This window comes from Pan paniscus, chromosome 14, assembly GCF_029289425.2.
Source record: "Pan paniscus chromosome 14, NHGRI_mPanPan1-v2.0_pri, whole genome shotgun sequence".
Lineage (NCBI taxonomy): Eukaryota > Metazoa > Chordata > Mammalia > Primates > Hominidae > Pan > Pan paniscus.
Genome location: NC_073263.2, coordinates 79,349,800 through 79,369,625, shown reverse-complemented (window position 1 = coordinate 79,369,625; position 19,826 = coordinate 79,349,800). Strand labels below are relative to the sequence as shown.

The 19,826-nt window shown below is 38.6% G+C and overlaps 1 long non-coding RNA gene across 1 annotated transcript in view; it reads left to right on the top strand.

Moving 5' to 3' along the window:
• The first annotated feature begins 6,691 nt into the window (after nucleotides 1–6,691).
• Nucleotides 6,692–19,826, top strand: part of LOC129393651 (uncharacterized) — a 30,541-nt gene continuing 17,406 nt past the window's right edge. Inside the window, exons 1-2 of the long non-coding RNA XR_008620654.2 lie at nucleotides 6,692–9,818; nucleotides 10,388–10,479. This is a non-coding gene — a long non-coding RNA (uncharacterized LOC129393651). The remainder of the gene's footprint in view (nucleotides 9,819–10,387; nucleotides 10,480–19,826) is intronic.

Here is a 19,826-nt window from a genome sequence, read left to right as displayed (position 1 = left end):
AATCATGTAACTGACTAATAAATCCAAAACAGACAATGAAGTTCACTAAAGAAATATAAAACATTGCTTGTTTTTGTCAGTATCATGGCAATGGGAAGTCATATTTTGTGATATTCCACAATCTTAAAGTGTTTTAAGCAATAATGGTAACATTACATGCCCTTTTTTATGTGGCTCTTTTCTTATTTACAACATCTATAAAATAAACAGAGCCAATGTTCTAGAGGAATTCCCGGGACTGGGAAACTGAGGCAAAAACATGCCTGAGTATCATGGGCTGTCCAGTCAATTAATAATAAAAAGAGGTCTCAAACCCAAGGTCTTTGCCTACGCTTGCACAATTCACATTTCCTTTAACAACATTCACATGTAGAAGATGGATTCAATTAAGATAATAGAAGAAACCAACTCTAACCCCATGAATCACGTATATAGAAACACAAAACAGATGAGTTCATTTGCAGTCAGTTGTATTTCAAGGGAAAGGTTGTGTGGGTTTATGCAGACTTCCTAATTAAAGGCTAACAAACCCAAACTAAAGATGACACATCCCTCTGTGAGAAAAAAAAAGGAGTTTAGCAGTGTGGGTGGTATGTGAGTTATAAAAAATGATGAATTTGGATGATGATAATGTTTCTGCTCAAAGACAAAGCAGACTAGAGAATAGAGAATGTGATTTTAAATAAAAAGGAAAATGAAAAATGAAAATTATGTTCTTTTTGAAATATCCCTCCTCTTCTTAACTGAACAACAATCTCGATGTTAAAAGTTATTGCATTGACTATAAGAGTCTTGAAGATGAGAACTGTGTCTTATCACCTTTAAAAAAAGTTCTAATACCAGAAATTCAATGAATATTGCATAATACAGAGGAGAAGCATAGAAGGAGGCAGAAACAAAAAGAGAGGGAAGAAAAAGAGCAAGTGTTATTATACAAGGCCTTATTTCTGATCTTGCAAAAGGAGTAAATGGGCAAAAATGAGGGTCCACAGAACTTGGGGACTCTCTTTAAGTATTTGACCTTAATCCTAAGTCAAAATCACTCTCTCTGTAGTGAAGACAGCTGTCTAAATCAGAGCAGAGGTTTTAAAGTATACATTTTGAGTGCAGCTTTGCACATTGGCACAGAGTCAGAGTTCCTACTCAAGATATTTGGATTATGTTCAGAGCTTGCAGACCTAAGTAAAGGTAGGAGGTTGAAGCCCTATTCCCCTGGACCCTGCTAAACTTCCCAAAGTCCCTACCAATGCCCTGACTCCCACTTTTCCTGGCCTTCTCTGTTCACCGAATTTCTGTAAAGTGAACAGAAGGGCTGTGATCATCACCTCTCGACGCCTTTCACTCTTCCAAATATGCTTTGCTCACTACTTACAAAATGATCCAAAGGAACTTTTGATCTCCGTAAGAAGAAAATCCTCTTTCTCTGGATCCATGAATGAAAACAGCTGAAATCACTGTTGCTGATCTGTTGTTTAAAGAAGATTTGGCATTGTAATCTTCCAGAAAGTAGGCACAGTTTGGGTTCTGTTTTTAAACACAGATAAGTGCACTCTTCCCCAGTGTGTTTGGGTGCTTTTGATGGTAATAATTATTCTGAGTGATTTGGTTAAGCTAGAATAATAATTATATTCAATAAAGCAATACCCGTGTCAGGAGACACAGGGCTGATCAAAAGATTCTAAAAGTAGGAATCCGTTTCAGCAGAAGAGCCTGACAGATCTTGTAAGTCCAGGGGCGCATGGATTGAGATATATTGCCAATTAATATATGAGGAAGAAAGGAAACATCATAGATCCATGTAAGACACCTGAAATGAGTTCTATGAAAACAAGGGGATAAATAAACTGGGTTGACACACTCAAGCAGGGATTTCAAGCTAAAGGGGCTGGATTAAACAAATGCATTTATCTCTAGCACTCCTCAAGCTCTAAAATTTAGAATGAAGGATAAAAATGATACCAATTAATAAGAACAAAAAGAATTGTAGATGAGACTAAAGGAAACAGTATATGTCAGTAGCATTTTGGAAGATGGAAATTCCAATCAAAGAGGAGTTACAACTGATTTAATGGAGTCCATAAAACAGTGTCCTACCTGCCTGACATCAGTTCCCACCTCAGCTCAGATGTGGACTGGGGCTGATACAACAGAACTCATTCAAATCTTTATAAGAAGCAGACTTCCAAAGCCACTCATCTGCCCTTACAGCTGGGTGACTATCCCCTCCAATACAGACACAAAACAGGAGGTTTATTCTCTGGTGAAGGTGGACCAGAAAGTATCTGCTGGGGGCAACAGTGAACTTCTCTAGAAACAGGGGGATTGAATTGTATTTTGCATATTGAATGTTTTAGTGTTTTAGTTTTATTAAACTCACGGACTCTGTGGCTCAGGAATTCAGACAGAGCACATGGGGATGACATGTCTCCCCTCCACAATATCTGGTCTTCAGCTGGGAAGGCTGCAACAGCTGAGGTAACCCAATGACTGTGACTGGAATTGTTGAGTGGCATCTTCACTGACATGTTTGGCACCTGGGCTTAGATGACCACAGGCTCAGTTCATTGGGATCATTGAACAGAACATCTACAGACTAGAGAATAGAGAAGCTACATGGCTTCTCCGTGTAGCCAGAGATTTCTCACAGTATAGAGGCTTCAAGGTAGATAAACTTTTCCATGGTCTCTCTGGGCTACAAACATGAATGTCCCCTCTAAATATTGGTAAAGATGTGAACTGAATGAAGTTCATTGCTGATGGAACAACTGCTGTGTAAAACTGTCCAGTAGTTTCTAATAAAATTATATACATATAGAGCAATATGGATAAATTTCAAAAACATTATATTAAATGAAAGAAGACAAAGACAAAATAATATATATACACATAATTTCATTTATATGAATAGACAAAAACTAATCTAGAGTAATAGAAATCAAAACACCAGTACCTACGTTACACCTCAAAGAGGGCACAAGAGAACTTTCAATATTATTAAGTAAATAGAAATTATTATAGGGGTGATGATAGTATTGTGCTTATGTAGTCAAATCTCTGATGGTAGAAATATGCATACAGCAAGTGTCATGATATCTGTACATTACTTTCAAATTGCTCAGCAAACAATCAAATTGCTCTATGTAAAGAGAGAAAGAGAGGCAGAGAGTGAGATCCAGCTAAAGAGAGAATGAAAGATAAGAGATGCATAGATAGATATAGAGAACAAGGGAAAGCAAGCACAGCAAAATGTTAATAATTAGTCTTGCCGAAGTATATATGAATTTTTTTTATAACTTAAACTTTTGTTTTAGATTCAGAGGGAAAAGATGCAGGTTTGTTTACTGGGTATATTGGGTGATGCTGAAATTTGGGGTATGACTGATCCCATCACCCAGGTATGGGGCATAGTACCCAATAGTTAATTTTTCAGCCCCTATTCTCCTCCCTCCTTCCAACCTCTAGTAGTCCCCAGTATCTATTGTTGCCATATTTATGTCCACAATTACCTGATGTTTAGCTCCCACTTATATGTGACAACATGCAGTATTTGGTTTCTGTTCTTGCATTAATTCACCTAGTATGATGGCCTTCATCTGCATCCATGTTGCTGCAAGAGACATGATTTTATTCATTTCAATGGCTGTGTAGTATTCCATGGTTTATATGTACCAGATTTTCTTTATCCAGTCCATCATTGATGGGCACCCAGGATCATTGCATGTCTTTGCTATTGTGAATAGTGCTGCAATGAACATAATTCATGCATGTGTCTTTTTGGTAAAATAATTAATTTTCTTTTGGATATATACCCAGTAATGAGATTGCTACTATCAAATGGTAGTTCTAAGTTCTTTGAAAAATCTCCAAACTGCTTTTCACAGTGGCTGAACTAATTTACATTCTCACCAGCAATATATATGCATTCCTTTTTCTTCACAGCCTAGCCTGTATCTGTTACTTTTGACATTTTAATAATAGCCATTCTGACTGGTGTGAGATTGTATCTCATTGTGGTTTTGATTTGCATTTCTCTAATGATTAGTAATGTTGAGCATTTTTCTTATGTTTGTTGGCTGCTTATATGTCTTCTTTTGAGAAGTGTCTGTTCATGTATTTGGCCCATTTTTTCATGGGGTTGTCTTTTGTTTGATGAGTTGTTTAAGTTCTTTATAGATTCTGGATATCAGACCTTTCTCAAATACATAGGTGTTCAAGTATTTTCTCCCGTTCTGTAGGTTGTCTATTTACTCTCTTGATATAATAGTTTCTTTAGCTATGCAGAAGCTCTTTAGTTTAATTAGGTCCCGTGTGCCAGTCTTTTTTAATGTTGTTGCAATTGCATTTGAGGACCTAGTCATAAATTCTTTCCTAAGACTTATGTCCCAAATACTGTTTCTGAGGTTTTATTCTAGGATTTATATAATTTGAGGTCTTACATTTAAGTCTTTAATTCATTTTGAGTTAATTTTTGTATATGGTGAAATGTAGGGGTCCAGTTTCATTCTTCTGCATACCCAGCTATCCCAGCACCATTTATTAAATAGGGAGTGCTTTCCCATTGCTTATTTTTGTCACCTCTGTCAAAGATCAGATGGGTAGATGTGTGACTTTATTTGTGGGTTCTCTAGTCTGTTCTGTTGGTCTGTGTGCCTGTTTTTATACCAGTACCAAGCTGTTTTGGTTACTGCAGCCCTACAGTATAGTTTGAAGTTGTGTAATGTGATGCCTCTGGCTTTGTTCTTTTTCCTTAGAATTGCTTTGGCTATTCAGGCTCTCTCTCTTCTCTCTCTCTCTCTCTCTCTCTCTCTATATATATATATATATATATATATATATACACACATATATGTGTATATATATGTGTATATATATAAAATACATATATATAATATATATAAACTTTAGAAGAGTTTTTTTAGTTTTTTTTTTTTAGTTTTTCATTGGTGAAAAGATGAAGTTTGTAGCTTGATAGGAATAGCACTGAATCTGTAGATTGCTTTGGGCAGTATGGCCATTTTAACAATATTAATTCTTCCAATCCATGAGCATGGAATTTTTCTCCATTTGCTTGTGTCATCCATGATTTCTTTCAGCAGTGTTTTATAATTCTTGTAGAGATCTGTCACCTCCTTGATTAGATGTATTTCTAGGTTGTTTTTTCTTTTTGCAGCCATTGTAAATTGGATAATGTTCCGATTTGCATCTCAGCTTGAACATTATTGGTGTATAGAAATGCTGCTAATTTTGTATTCTGAAACTTTACTGAAGTTATTTGTCAGTTCCAGGAGTCTTTTGGTGGAGTCTTTAGGGTTTTCTAGGTATAGAATCAAATAGCTAGTGAAGAAGAGACACTTTAACTTCTTCTTTTCCTATCTGGATGCTTTTTATTTCTTCCTCTTGCCCTGATTACTTTGGCTAGGACTTCCAATACTGTATTGAATAGTAGTGGTGAGAGTGAACATCCTTGTCTTGTTCCAGTTCTCAAGGTGAATTATTTCAGATATTGCCCATTCAGTATGATGTTGGCTGTGGGACTGTCATAGATAACTCTTACTACTTTGAAACATGTTCCTTCTATGCCTAGTTTCTTGAGGGTTTTTCTTAATCATGGAGACATGTTGGATTTTATCAAAAGCTTTTTTCTGCATCTATTGAGATGATCATATGGTTTTTGTTGTTAACTTTGTTTATGTGGTGAATCACCTTTATTGATTTGCCTATATTGAACCAACCTTGAATCCCAGAAATGAAGCCTAATTCATCGTGGTGAATTAACTTGGTGATGTGCTACTGGATTTGCTAGTATTTTGTTGAGGATTTTTGCCTCTAAGTTTACCAGGGATATTGACCTGTAGTTTCCTTTTTTTATTTTGTCTTTGCCAGGTTTTAGTACCAAGGCAATACTGGCTTCATAGAATGAGTCAGGGAGGAGTCCCTCCTCCTTGATATTTTGGAAAAGTTTCAGTAGAATTGACGCTAGTTCTTTGCATGTCTGGTAGAAACTGACTGAATCCATCTAGTCTGGGGTTTTGTTGTTTGGGTTTTGGTTGGTAGGTTTTTTATTACTAATTCAATTTCAGAACTCAGTACTGGTCTGTTCAGGGTTTCCATTTCTTCCTGACTCATTCTTAGAAGATTGTGTGCTTCCAGGAATTTATCCATTTCCTCGAGATTTTCTAGTTCGTGTGCATCAAAGTTCTTCATAAGGCTCTCTAAGGATCTTTTGTATTTCTGTGGGATTATTTGTAATATCATCTTTATCATTTCTGATTTTGCTTATTTGTATCTTCTATCTTTGTTAATCTAGTGAGTAGTCTATTGATTTTCTTTATCCTTTCAGAAAAAAACAACCAACTTTTGGCTTGGTTGATTCCTTATATAGATATTTTGGTCTCAATGTCACTCAGTCCTTCTCTCATTTTAATTATTCCTTTTCTTCTGCTAGCTTTGAAGTCAGTTTGTTCATGTTTTTCTAGTTCATCTAGGTGTGATGTTGATTATTGATTTGAGATCTTTCTAACATTTCGAGGTAAGTGTTAGCTCCATAAACACCACTCTTAACAATGTTTTTGCCACTTTCCAGAGATTTGGGTATATTATTCCTCTGTTTTCATTTATTTCAAATAATTTTTTATTTCTCCCTTAATTTGTTGTTTACCCAAAAGTCATGCAGCAGCAAGTTGTTCAATTTTCCATGTAATCATGTGGTTTTGAGGGATCTTGGTATTGATTTCTATTTTTAGTCCACTGCAGTCTGAGAGTATAGTTGGTTTGATTTCAATTATTTTGAATTTATTGAGACTTACTTTATGACCAAGTATGTGATTAATCTTGGAGTATGTTCCATGTACAGAAGAAGAATGTATATTCTATAGTTGATAAGTGGAATATTCTGTAGATGTCTATTGGATCCAGTTGGTCAAGGGTTAAACTTAAGTCTATAATGTTTTTGTTTATTTTCTGCCTCAATGATCCATCTAATGCCAGCGGGGGGTGGGGGTGTTGAAGTCACCCACTATTACTGTTTGGCTATGTAAGTCTTTTCATAGGCCTAGAGTACCTGTTTATGAATCTGTGTGCTCAAATGTTGGAGACATATATATTTAGGATAGTTAGGTCTTCTTATTGAATTAAATGCTTTATCATTATGTTATCCCCTTCTTTGTATGTTTTCACTGCTGTTGGTTTAAAGTCTGTTTGATCTGATATAAGAATAGTGACCTCTGCTCTTTTTTGTTTTCTGTTTGCATGATCTTTCTCCAACCCTTTTCTTTAAGCCTATAGGTGTCATTATGTGTGAGATAGGGTTTCTTGAAGACAACAGACAAATAGGTCTTGTTTTTTTTCTTAATTTTTTTAAATCAAACTTGCCACTCTGTGTGTTTTAAGTCTAAATGGCATTTAGACCATTTGCTTTTAATATTAATATTGATATAATATGAGGTTTTGATCCTCTAATGAAGTTATTAGCTGGTTGCTTTGTAGTTACTATTGTGTGGTTGCTTTACAGAGTCTACAAGCTATGTACTTAAGTGGTTTTTCTGTTTGTTTGTTTGTTTGTCTTTTTTTGTAGCAGCTGGTATTGTTCTTTCATTTCCATGTTTAGAGTTCTCCTAAGGATCTCTTGAAAGGCCAGTCTAGTGGTAAGGAATTCCCTTAGCATTTGTTTGTCTGGAAAAGATTTTATTTACTCTTAGCTCATTAAGCTTAGTTTAGCAGGATATAAAATTCTTGGTTGGAATTTCCTTTCTTTAAGGATACTAAAAATAAACCCCCACTCTCTCCTGGATTATTACCTTTCTGCCAAGAAGTCTGCTGATGGCCTGATGGGGTTCTCTTTGTATGTAATCTGACTGCTTTCTTGATACTACCTTTAAGATTTTTTCTTTAGCATTGATCTTGGACAGTCTGGTGATATATGCCATGGTGATATTCATTTTGTATAGTATCTTGCAGTTGTTCTCTGGATTTCTTGTATCTAGATGTCTATGTCTCCAGATCAGACATGGTGCTAGGTCTAACCTTGTCTAGCAGAATTAGGAAAATTTTCTGGAATTATTCCCTCAAATTTATTTTGCAGGTTGTTTACTTTTTCTCTTTCAGGACTGCCCATAATTCATAGTTTTGGTCACTTAACATAACCCTATATTTCTCAAAGGCTTTGTTCATTTTTTAAAATTCTCTTTTCTTAATTTTTGTCTGGCCGGGTTAATTTGAAAGACCAATCATCAAGCTCTAAAATTCTTTCTTCTGCTTACTCCAATCTATTGATAAAGCTTTGCATTGTATTTTGAAATTCTTTTTTTTTTTTCAGTCAGAGTTTCACTCGTCACTCAGGCTAGAGTGTAGTGGCACAATCTCAGCTCACTGCAACCTCCACAGGTTCAAGTGATTCTCCTGCCTCAGCCTCCCAAGTAGCTGGGACTACAGGCATGTGCCACCATGCCCGGCTAAATTTTGTATTTTTAGTAGAGATGGGGTTTCACCATGTTGGCCAGGCTGGTCTCAAACTCCTGACCTCAAGTGATCCACCCACCTCGGCCTCCCAAAGTGCTGTGACTACTGGCGTGAGCCACCACGCCCAGCCTTGAAATTCGTTAAGTGAGTTTTTCAATTCAAGAAGCTCTGATTTATTTATTTTTAAAATGCTTCTCTCTTCCTTCTTTTCCTGGATTGCTTTAGAAGTTTCTTTGTGTTAATTTTCAACCTTCTCTTGAATCTCATTGAGCTTCTTTTCAATCCATGTTTCGAATTCTTTATCTGTCATTTCTGAGTTTCCAGTCTGGTTAGGGACCATTGCTGAAGAGCCAGTATGATCGTTTGGTGGTGTCACCACATTCAGATTTTTCATGGTGCCAGAATTCTTGCACTGGTTCCTTCTCATCTGAAGGTGCTGGCACTTATAATTTTTGTAATTATTTTCATGCAAGTGGATTGTTTTTCTTTTTATTTGTTTCCCTATAATATTACTGGGGTTTTTTATTTCCCTTTCCCTATCCCCCCTGCCTAGGGAAAGTGACAGTAGAGAATCCTGGGTGGGGTCTTTTGGCTTTGCTTCTATAGCCCTACGCACTTTTGTCAGCAGGCTTTTATATTGGGCTGTCCAGTTCAACCTACAAGCCAATTGATGGTGCTTATGGGTAAGAGCCAGCTGCAGCCAGTGTGGCTCTGTATATTAATTGATCCTTGTTTACTGGCAGAAGCTCTCTGTTGCCTCAGGCAATGGGCTGATTCATGGAATGCACAGTGCTCTGAGCTCCCTGCTCAGCCCCAGGCTGGCAGGGAATCAGATGGGCAGGGTCACACTGGGCAGGTCTGCCTGCAGGTCCTCCAATGGCAGGCACAAGCACCAGAGCCAAAGGAGAATCCAGTGGGCAGCCACCAAGCACTAGCGGTTTGTCTAGGTGTGGAGATGGGAAACTTAGTTGGCCCCAGTGCCCCATCTGGACTGGGATGGAGGGCAGCCTAAATTCTTAATCCAAGTGAGTGAGTGTTCCAGATACCTGGAGATCTGCCTGGGTTTGGAGTAAAGAGGGCCCCCCTGCTGCAAGATCTCTGCACAGAAAGGGTGTGGCCGCTCAGGCTGTTGTTTCAAGGAAGCTGGAACTCAGAATGCCTGGAGATCTGCCTGGTCATGTAGCAGAGAGGTCTTCCTTGCACCACAGTCTCTGCACAGGGAAGGTGTGATGGCTCAGAGCGCCACGGGAGAGTGAGTCCTTGAGATGTCTGGAGATCTGCTAGAGCATACAGCAGAGAGGTCACACCTGCACCAGGATCTCTGCACAGGAAGGACAGGGTGTCTCAGGCTGCTGATCCAGGTAAGGGAGCACTCTAAGTACCTGTAGATCTGCCTGGGCATGGAGTGGAGAGGGCCCTACTGCACCATGATCTATATCCACGAAGGGTGAGGTGGCTCAGGCTGTTGATTCAGGCAAGTTGTTGCTCCAAATACCTGAATTTCTGCTTGGGGGTGGTACAGAGACAGCCCTACTGCACCATGATCTCAGGATAGCAGGCTGGGGCACCCACCAATGACACACATAGACCAGTTCCAGGTCATCAAGCTGGCCCCAGCTATGTCTCATCACCCAGGAGAAACTGCAGCTGTGGCAGCTCTCCTCCCACCCCAAGCTTGCAACAGGGGAAAGCACAATTCTAGCACCTACTGCTAAGGAGCTTTCCACAGTTCTGGCTATGGAGGCTCCTACTACACTCCAGAGAAAGTGCTCCCATCTCCGAACTGAGACTAAAATGCCCACATGGCTACCCTGCTGGGTTGCTAAAGAATGGCTGACTTTGTATGCACCCGGATTAAAAGTGGCTTCCTACTCTTGGTCCCAGGGCTGGGAAAATGCCTGCAGCTTTTTCCTGTGTCTTTCCCCTACAGCAGCTCCAAGCCTCTCCCCAAGCTAGATCCGAGGATTGGGAGAAACAAAGTGCTCTCCCTCCGCCTGAGTTCCTTAAATCTCCAGTGGAAAGGTGAGTCACAGAGGGAGGCTCTCTGCCTCTCTCATGTACTGAGGCTTCACTCACTTTTATCAGCAAGGCACTGTCACAGAGGCTGTTTTCCTGCATTCTCCTCCCTGAGATCTGGGGTGTGCTTCACAATTTCAGTAGATTCTCATTTTCCTTCTTGAATTAAAGGTCACAGAATTGATCTTTATGCACTATCTTGTTGTTTCCAGGTGACTGAGTCACGCTAAAAGCCTTGAATCCACTATCTTGGGGGGAAAAACTTTTTATTTTGAAGCAAACCTCCACACATTGCATCATTTTATCTAGAGTTCAGTGTATATCTCTAAAATAAGTATTTCCAAACTGAGATTTAGAACCAACATATAGATTTAAGTATTTATCAAAGATCATGCTAATAGGTTGAGTTTGAGTTTTCTTTACACTTTTTGTTTAAATATTTTTTAAAATGAGAGGATAAATATTGCAGCCAGGACCTGATGGCATTGAAAAGCCACTTAAAGATATCATCTAAATGCCTTTAGTTAATCAATGTAATGTCTTAAAGTTAGGGTATTTAAGAGACTTTCTAAAGGTAGAGTTTTTGTTGGAGATAGTTTAGTACTCAAGTCTACTGACTCCTAGAATCAATTAGTTCCAAAGAAATTTATATATTTATGGCTGTATAAACTGTAAACTGTAGTAGTATATGCCATCTACTTTGATGACTTAGTATTGTGTAAAGTCAGCTAAACTGGAACTATACTTCCCAAAGTATCCTTCCCTGCATGGTTTAAGTTAGAATTAACCACAAGAGGAACTTGTGTGAGATTTATATGGTAGAAGAAAAGCAGCAGTCATGCTCACACTGGGAAGATCAGTTGAGAGTCAGGTACTGTTGTAGTTCACATCATGCAGATTGTCCCAGATCAGCTGAGTCACCTTGTTGGCATGGGGCAGTATCCAGGCCTCAGTATCCAGCTCCTCCTAGATCTTCTTTAGCTTCTCAGAGGTGCAGGTACCAGCTCTTTTGCAGTCACTCACATCATCCAAGCAGGAAACTTAGAAGCAGTCAGAGCTCACCATGAGTCCCAGTGAGAGATAAACACAGGTTCTAATTTATCCTCATGGGTTGCAGTTTGTTCTTGATCTCCTGTGCTTCATGCCCTTCTTCGCTTTACAACTTCTCACCCAACTGACTTAGACCAGCACTAGGAGTAACAAACTTACATAATAACCTATCCAGTTCCTGGAATTGCAGAAAGTAAGTCCCTATAATAAATCTCCTTTATTACTCAGTGTGGTTCTGCTTCTATGATTGAATCCTTGCTGATAAACCTGCATGACAAATTGTACTGAAATCAGTTACAAACATGGCTTAGAAACATTTCAAAATATTGGCTGCCATTTTCTATCAAAATAGTTTCTGTTAAGAGCATGAATTTCTGAAAATCCGTAAGTGATGTCACTGAAATGCACATGCAACCTCAATTTGTACATTTTAAGCTTTTCATAGCCTGCTCATCTCCATTATTTAATTTCATAAACTTGTAGAAATACATAAGCGTTTAGCAGAGAATGTTGTGAGGAACAAATTTTTTAGCATTCTATAATAGTAGAGATGTTCAATTGAGTTTCCTATTTGTCCATCAAGACATGGCAGGCCCTTTTCAATATTAATTTAGGGGTTTTCTGGAAAGTACATATGAAATATGAGTCCTGATGGACAGTGTGTGCCTGAAGATCTAATAGAGATGAGACACTTTCTGAAAGATGAATGAGCGATGAAAGCAGAAGTAGAGAAAACTAGGCACCGCTTCATTAATTCATTCAATCTTTTGTCCAACAATATTTATTGACAGCATACTACTATTCTCTGAAAATAAAGTAGTGAACAAGACAAATGAAATTCTGCCTCCATTGGAAGTATTCTCATTGGGATGTAGACATAAATAAATGAATGAATGGATGAACGGATAAAATAAAATAAATAATATAAATACACATAAATCTATAGAGTCATAAGTACTAATGAAAACAATAAACAGAGTAGTGGAGTAGAGAGTGAGTGGGCCTTGGGGTGCCTAGTTTAACTAGAATGGTCAGAAAGATTTCTCTGAGGAGGTAACATTTGTGCTAAGATGTGGATGATAAGATTGAGCTTGGCCACACAAAGACCGTGGGGAAGAGAATTCCAGGCAGAGGGACGAGCAAATGCAAAATGCAAAATGCACACCAATGTGGCAAAAACATGGGGTGAGTAAAGAGTGTGGAGAGGCAGGCAGAGGCCAGATTGTATGGGGCCTCATGGGCCCTAAGAATTGCTATGGTTACAAGACATTTTAATCAGGAAAGAGGCCTGGCACAGTGGCTCAAGGCTGTGATCCAGCCCATTGGGAGGTCAAGGCAGGAGACTGCCTGAGGCCAGGAGTTGGAGACCGGCCTGGGTAACATAGTAAGACCCCATCTGTACACCCTCTAGCCCCCCAAAACAGAAAGAAAGAAAATTAGCCAGGTATTGTGGTAAGTGCCTATAGTCCAGCTGCTAGGGAGGTTGAGGCATGAGGATTACTTGAGCCAAGGAGTTCAAGGCTGCAGTGAGCTATAATAGTGTCACTGTACTCCAGCCTGGGTGACAAAGCAAGATCCTGTCTCTTTAAAAAAAAAAAAAAAAAAGGAAAATTTAAAAATTAATTAATCAGGGAAGAAATATAATCTGACTTATGTGTTGAAGGATCAGTGTGGGTTAGAGGGTCAAGAGTGGGAAGAGTAAGACCAGCCACAAAATTAGCCTTCTTGAAGGCATCTTCCTTGAAGGATGAATCTTTACAGACATTATAAATGACTAGGTCTCGGAGGACTTTGGGGAATGGTTACCTTTCTCTTGGGGTTATCTAAACAAAAAGTAAGGTAACTATATGCAGACATCTGACTAAGTAGTGGCTGCTGGATTGGCCCTACCCTCATATAATGCTGGGTAATAATGGGGCATCAATGCTGGTTTTTGATAAATGAATTTGGCAGTGTAAGTGGGCATTCCCTGTGACAGGTGCTTACCTGAGTCAAAGACAGTGTCACAGGACTCTGGTGAGCACCTGTGAGGTCTGGAATGGTATTGCAAGGCCACAGGCTCCAGTGAGTACAGTAGTCACTGCTGGAGGGAATTATTAGTCCCCCCATTACTCCATGATAGTAGGATTCAGACTTCTTACCAATTCCTGTTCCCTGAAGGGAGTTGAGAAAGCTGTCTCAAATGCACATGAGGAACTGAGCTCACAGGCAAGATGCTTAATCATTAGATAAATATCTTAGTTTGACTGGTTTATCTCTTAACAGACTTGTTCAGTTACACTGTTTATTTCAAATATTTGAAGCTCATATTTCATAGCTTAGGAAGACTGTGGACAAAATCCTTATGTTTTTATTTGAAAGGCTTCCCCGGCCTTCAACAATAAGCTGTCAGAGAAAGAGAAGCAAGCATGGAATTTTAGAGAATGAGCCAGAGAGGCTAACTCAGCTGCAAGGTAGAGTTTTGCTGGAATGGCCAGCAGCTTAAAGCACAGCGTCTGACAACAGATCCAGGACGGTTTAACTGCTGATGAAGTTTGCCTGAGCGCAAATGTAAATCCAGCTATGATCCAGGCTGCTTTAACTACTAAGAGGTCTGAGTTGTCTCAAATCCTTACATGGTAGAATCATGGTCCTGGAGAGCTTTGACTAAGGAAGGGAGGAAAAGTATACAATTGGGACAGGGTATTAGCAGGTATAACAGCAGGTAGGGAATGAAAAGTGGTCACAGTCCTAGGTATGTAGATCATGCTTTAGATGAGGCTTTATCCCCATAGGCAGAGTAGAGAACAATCAGGACCTCAGGCCAACCAAATTCTAGCATCACTTCAGGAACCACCTGTTAAAGGGAATGAAGCCGAGTTGGTCAGGATTGACTAAGGAGCCAAGTAAGACTCAGCTGACAGCTGAAATTCTGAAATCCCTGAAGCTGAATAACATATGCCCAAGAGCAACATCTCCAGCAGGTAGATTGACACTGGTTTTTCTAGAAAGTATCTGTTTATTCATTATCATGTATTTCCCTTTAGCTTTTCTATGCAAACTCTTGCCTGCTCATCATGACCTATTTGACAGAATAGGCTGATAAGATGCAGGACTTTAGGTAATGAGATATCAAGTACTGACTAAAAAGTTGACATGATCATTGAGATGAGACTTTGGGTTCTATCCATTTCTATTAGGCTCCACTTAGCTTCCAGACAGAATAGTGATTAAATATCAATTTATGTTTATAGTCAAAGCATTTGTTTCAAAACTTATATTGTGTACTTCAGGGGTTGGCAAACTTTTTCTATAAAAAGCTACATGGAAAATATTTTAGGCTTTGTGGTCTATATGGTCTCTGTTGCAACTACTCTTCTCAGCTGTAGACAACATGTGAATGGATGAGCATGGCTATGTTGCCTTAAAACTTTATTTACAAAGTCAGGTAATGGGCTGGATTTGGTCCATGGGCTGTAATTTGCTGATAATTCCTCATGTCATAATTTGCTACCTACAATCAACAAAGAGGTTGATTGATGTCTTTGATTTCTCTGCATTCTTTTTTTTTTCTACTTACAATGTTATTTTGTATTTTTCCTAATTATAAGATCCATTTTCTGTTATCTAAATTTTTTAATTGATATATAATACATATACATATTTGGGGGAACATGTGATAATTTGATACATTCACATAATGTGGAATTGAGGTAATTAGATCAAATTGAGGTAATTAGGATATTCATCCCCTTAAATATTTATATTTTCTTTATGCTAAGAACATTTGAATTATTCTCTTCTAGCTCTTTTGAAATGTACAAAAGATTATTGTTAACTATAGCCACGTTACTGATCTGTCCGACACTATTTCTTACTTTTTCTAACTGTATATGTGTCCATTAATCAACCTCTCTTCTCTGCATTCTTTAGAATTGTTTTTTTGTTGAGATAGCTAGGCCTAGCATGAAACATCCACTTCACCACCACTCAGCAACCTGAGAAACCTGTAAAATTAGTTATATCCAGGGCTTTTTCTTTATGTTTTGGAAACAATCAAACTATTTGCTGTGAATCATAAGATGATAGTTATTTACTTTCTTATCCTAATTTACTAAATAGGAGGTGAATGGCAGAAAGATCTCTGCAGAGCGAAAAAACAGTCACCACATACAGGTGCTCTCTGGCTCTCTACTTTAGTAGCTAACCTGTGGTATGAATGATCAACCCTTTTGGAACAGAGCTTAGCATGTGTACTTCTCTCACCTAGAGAGGATGACTAACTTGGACCCATGAGCACAGACATACAGAAGAACGAAAGGAAAACTTCCAGTCTTCCTGAATCACCTTGGCATAACTCTCACTACATCTTTCCCACAGAGAACCCTCAAAACACTAGTTTATAGACAGACACTGTGCAAACCCTCAGAATGTTATGGTAGGCACTGAGAGAAAATGTGCTCAGGCTCTTGTCACAGTCAGGAGTATTGAATGCAAGCTCCTTTCAATAAAATCCAGCAGATAACACACTGTCATTGTTCTCCACGTTTATCAATCCAGTAATGAGCCTGATGCAATCCAGACTTATCTATCTCAGCAGGATTTCCCAGGTCATCTTTCTTAGAACAAAGCACTTCTGCTTCCACACTGAAAAGGATGAGACCATTGCGATAAGGCAGAGTGGCGCTGGTAACATGATCTGAATGGGATTCTCAGGACCCCAGTGAGGCGACAGGAGGGAATCCATGTGAACCTGCTTTGAGCTGTTCATAAGAACAGCTCAACGTTTTGTTATTGATATTTTTAGCTATCTTTGTGTTCCTAGGACTTGGCTGGATTCACTAGATTGGTACAAGAAGATCAAAGACAATCCTTTCCTTCAAAGAGCTCCCATTTGGGAGAAAATAAAAACCTCCTGGTAGCCAAAGACTTGTATTTGTTTGCATTTCTTCTCCATCCCACAGCTTCTCCTTTCCTCTAATGATTTCACAGAGGAATGGCTTTGGTTGGCACAATTTAATAAAATAGGGTTTCTGTTTGAAAAGGCTAAGAACGGATGAGCTGAGTCTTTTGACAACCACTCTTATGTGACACATAATTTTTAGATGCTTACATTTACGTCTCCTTCATTTTATTTTTATGTCTCAAAACCACCAAAAACACAAAATATAATAAAACAGACTTCTGTATACTATTGAAAAAATTCAATAAACTTTAATAACATCTTTCCCTATTGACTCCAGAATTTTTTTTAAACAAAGATGATATTATAGTTGCAACTACAAGCCCAATCCCTCATCTTCCCCCCCACTCTCTGAAAAATCATTTCAAAATTTGAGGTTTAGTTTTCTTGGACTTTTCAGTTGTATTATAATTGCATACAGTTTATATGATTTTTTAATTTTGTTTCAATATTAACATTTGCATAAGTGCTATCATTTTGAACATATCCTTTTTCACTTGTTTTCTTCATTTAGAATTATGTTTTCAAGATTTTTCTATGCTGTTCCACATAACTTAGCTCATTCAGTTTAATTACCACATGGTCTTCCACTAGGTACCGTGGTTTCTTTACCCGTATTCCTTTTGATTCTCATTTGATTTATTTTGATAATTTTGAGAATCATTTTGATTCTCATCTGGTTTATTTCCTATTTTTTGCTATTATGAAAAATACCTCTTGTATCTTTTCATACATCATACATATGTTTTGCGTTTTAGGTACTTGTTTTGATACTCTCTTCTTTTGGGGAATATTAATGAAAAACAAAATTTTTAAATTATTTTTATTGTTTTATTTTTCAACTTTTTTTTTAGGATCAGGGAGTATATGTGCAGGTCTATAACATGGGTATATTGAATGAAGGTAAGGTTTGGGGTATGAATGAACCCATCACCCTGGTAATGAGCACAGTACACAAGAGGTAGATTTTTCAGCCCTTGCCCTCCTCCCTCTCCTTCCCCTCTAATACTCCTCAGTGTCCTTTGCTGCCATCTTTATGTCCGTGAGTATCCAGTGTTAAACTCCCACTTTTAAGCAAGACCATGCGATATTTTATTTTCTGTTTCGGCATCAGTTCACTTAGAATAATGGTGTCTAGCTGCAACCATGTTTCACGAAAGACATGATTTTATTGTTTTTTATGGCTGCATAGTATTCTACGGTGTATATGCTTTCTTTCTTCAGTCCCCCATTGATGGGCACTTGGGTTGATTCCATGTTTTCACTATTGTGAATAGCACTGTGATGAACATATGGGTGTATGTGTCCTTTTGGTAGAGCAATTTATTTTCCTTTGGATATATACCCAGTAATGGGATTGCTGGGTCAAATGGTAGTTCAACTCTTATTTGAGAAATCCCTAGATCACTGTCCACAGCAGCTAAACTAATTTACATTCCCACCAGCAGTGTTATAAGCATTCCCTTTTCTCTGCAGCCTCCTTGGCCAGCATCTATTATTTTGTGACTTTTAAATAACAGCTATTCTTACTGGCATGAGATGTATCTCGTGGTTTCGATTTGCCTTTCTCTGAGGACTAGCGATGATGAGCACTTTTTCATGTTTGTTGACCACTTACACATCTTTTTTTGAGAAGTGTCTGTTCATGTTCTTTGCCCACTTTTTAATGGGATTACTTGGTTTTTGCTTCCTGATTTGTTTAAGTTCCTTATAGATTCTGGATATTAGACCTTAGTTGGATGCATAGTTTGTGAATATTTTCTCCCAATCTTTAGGTTGTCTGTTTACATCTTTGATAGCTCTCTTTCTCTATAGAAGCTCTTCAGCTTGATTAGGGTCCACTTATCAATTTAAAAAAATATTTAAAGGAGAAACGCTCAACTCACCCCTTGTGCTCATGTGTACCTACGCACCCAAAATGAACAACCTTCCTCAAACACTTGTTCTGAATTACAAAAACTTTGTATTTTCATCAACTGCAGTATACTCTATAATATCAGGAAAGTAACTCAGCTTTCATCTGTTAGCTATCTGAGTTTTCTTATTCTCTAAGGGTTTGCTATTCCATAACCAAAGGGAGAATATCTGCATTCACAGGAGAGAAGCTATCCAAGTTCTAAAATGTGCTCATTTCTGGTATTTAGAAATAAGAGAGGTTTTGAAGTTATCTCCAAACTGTGATTTAAAATGGTTGATTCTGGGATTTTAAAATATAGAAACTTGCCATGCTATGTTTCTGGTCTGTGAAATCCTAAACTGCTTTTCTCTACACATAGGCCCATTTCCTTTTCAAGCACTGAAATGACAGTCTTGCTTCTGGAGTTGCTCAGGCACTCAAGCACAGCAACCCTGTTGGCAGGGGTCACTTCCGGGAAAGAAGTGATAATGAGCTTGGTCCAGCTGGGCTGCTGGAAGCCAGTCCCTAAGCAGTGGGGGAGATGAGTGTTTGGGGTTGCCTCTTAAGGTTAAGGGACCTGAGAGCATGTGTGAGAAGGGAGGGATGTGGTGCTGAATGGTTATAATAACTTTCTAAGAGGATTTGGGGTTTTTATAATGAGATTTAAAAAAAAAAAAAAAAGAAGAAGGAAAAAAGGAGCATGCATTTTGGAGTAAAGCCCAAACCAGGAGTAAAGAGCTCTAGCAAACTTATATTTGGGGCTTTGTCCAACAGGCAGTGTGTTAATCCTCCTTTCCTTCAGAATATGAGGCTCCTTCTCTTCAAATTTCACTCAGGGTTCAAGTCAAGCCCATGCTACGGAGTGCATGTTCTCTCTCGTTTTCCAGTGCCATTCTACTGAGTTCACAATTCCTCCCATACTTAAGTAGCCAACAGGGCTATTGTCCCTTCCTGGTAGTCCCAGAAACCAGAAAAAAATCACGCCAAGCTGAAGGCCTGTCACCTGTCCCTCCCGGAACCAAAGCATTGGGCTGTATTTGCAACCCACACCCCTCTAGACCTCTTCAGATTCTACATGTGTCTATCATCACCACCATACTGGCCTCTTTCTACCTGTATTGGTCCTATATTAGACCTATATTGTTGACCGACAGCTTATCTATTATATCAAGTACCTTGTCGATCAACTCAAGGTCAAAAACAGCCTCAGCAGTTACTTGTGATTTAATTCATACACAAAGTTTTGTTGCATGTCAACTAGGTGTCAGTTGCCATGACAGATTCTAGAAAGAGGACATAGCCCTGGTCTTGAAGGGGCACAGTCTGTTGAGGGAGACAGACAAATCTATCAGCATCTACCATGTCAAGGTGCTATAAGACATAGTAGTCACAGCCAAGATATACCAGAAGAGGTATCAGGTGACTCTGGAAGTAGGGAATGGAGACAAGAAAAGGGTTGTGGGA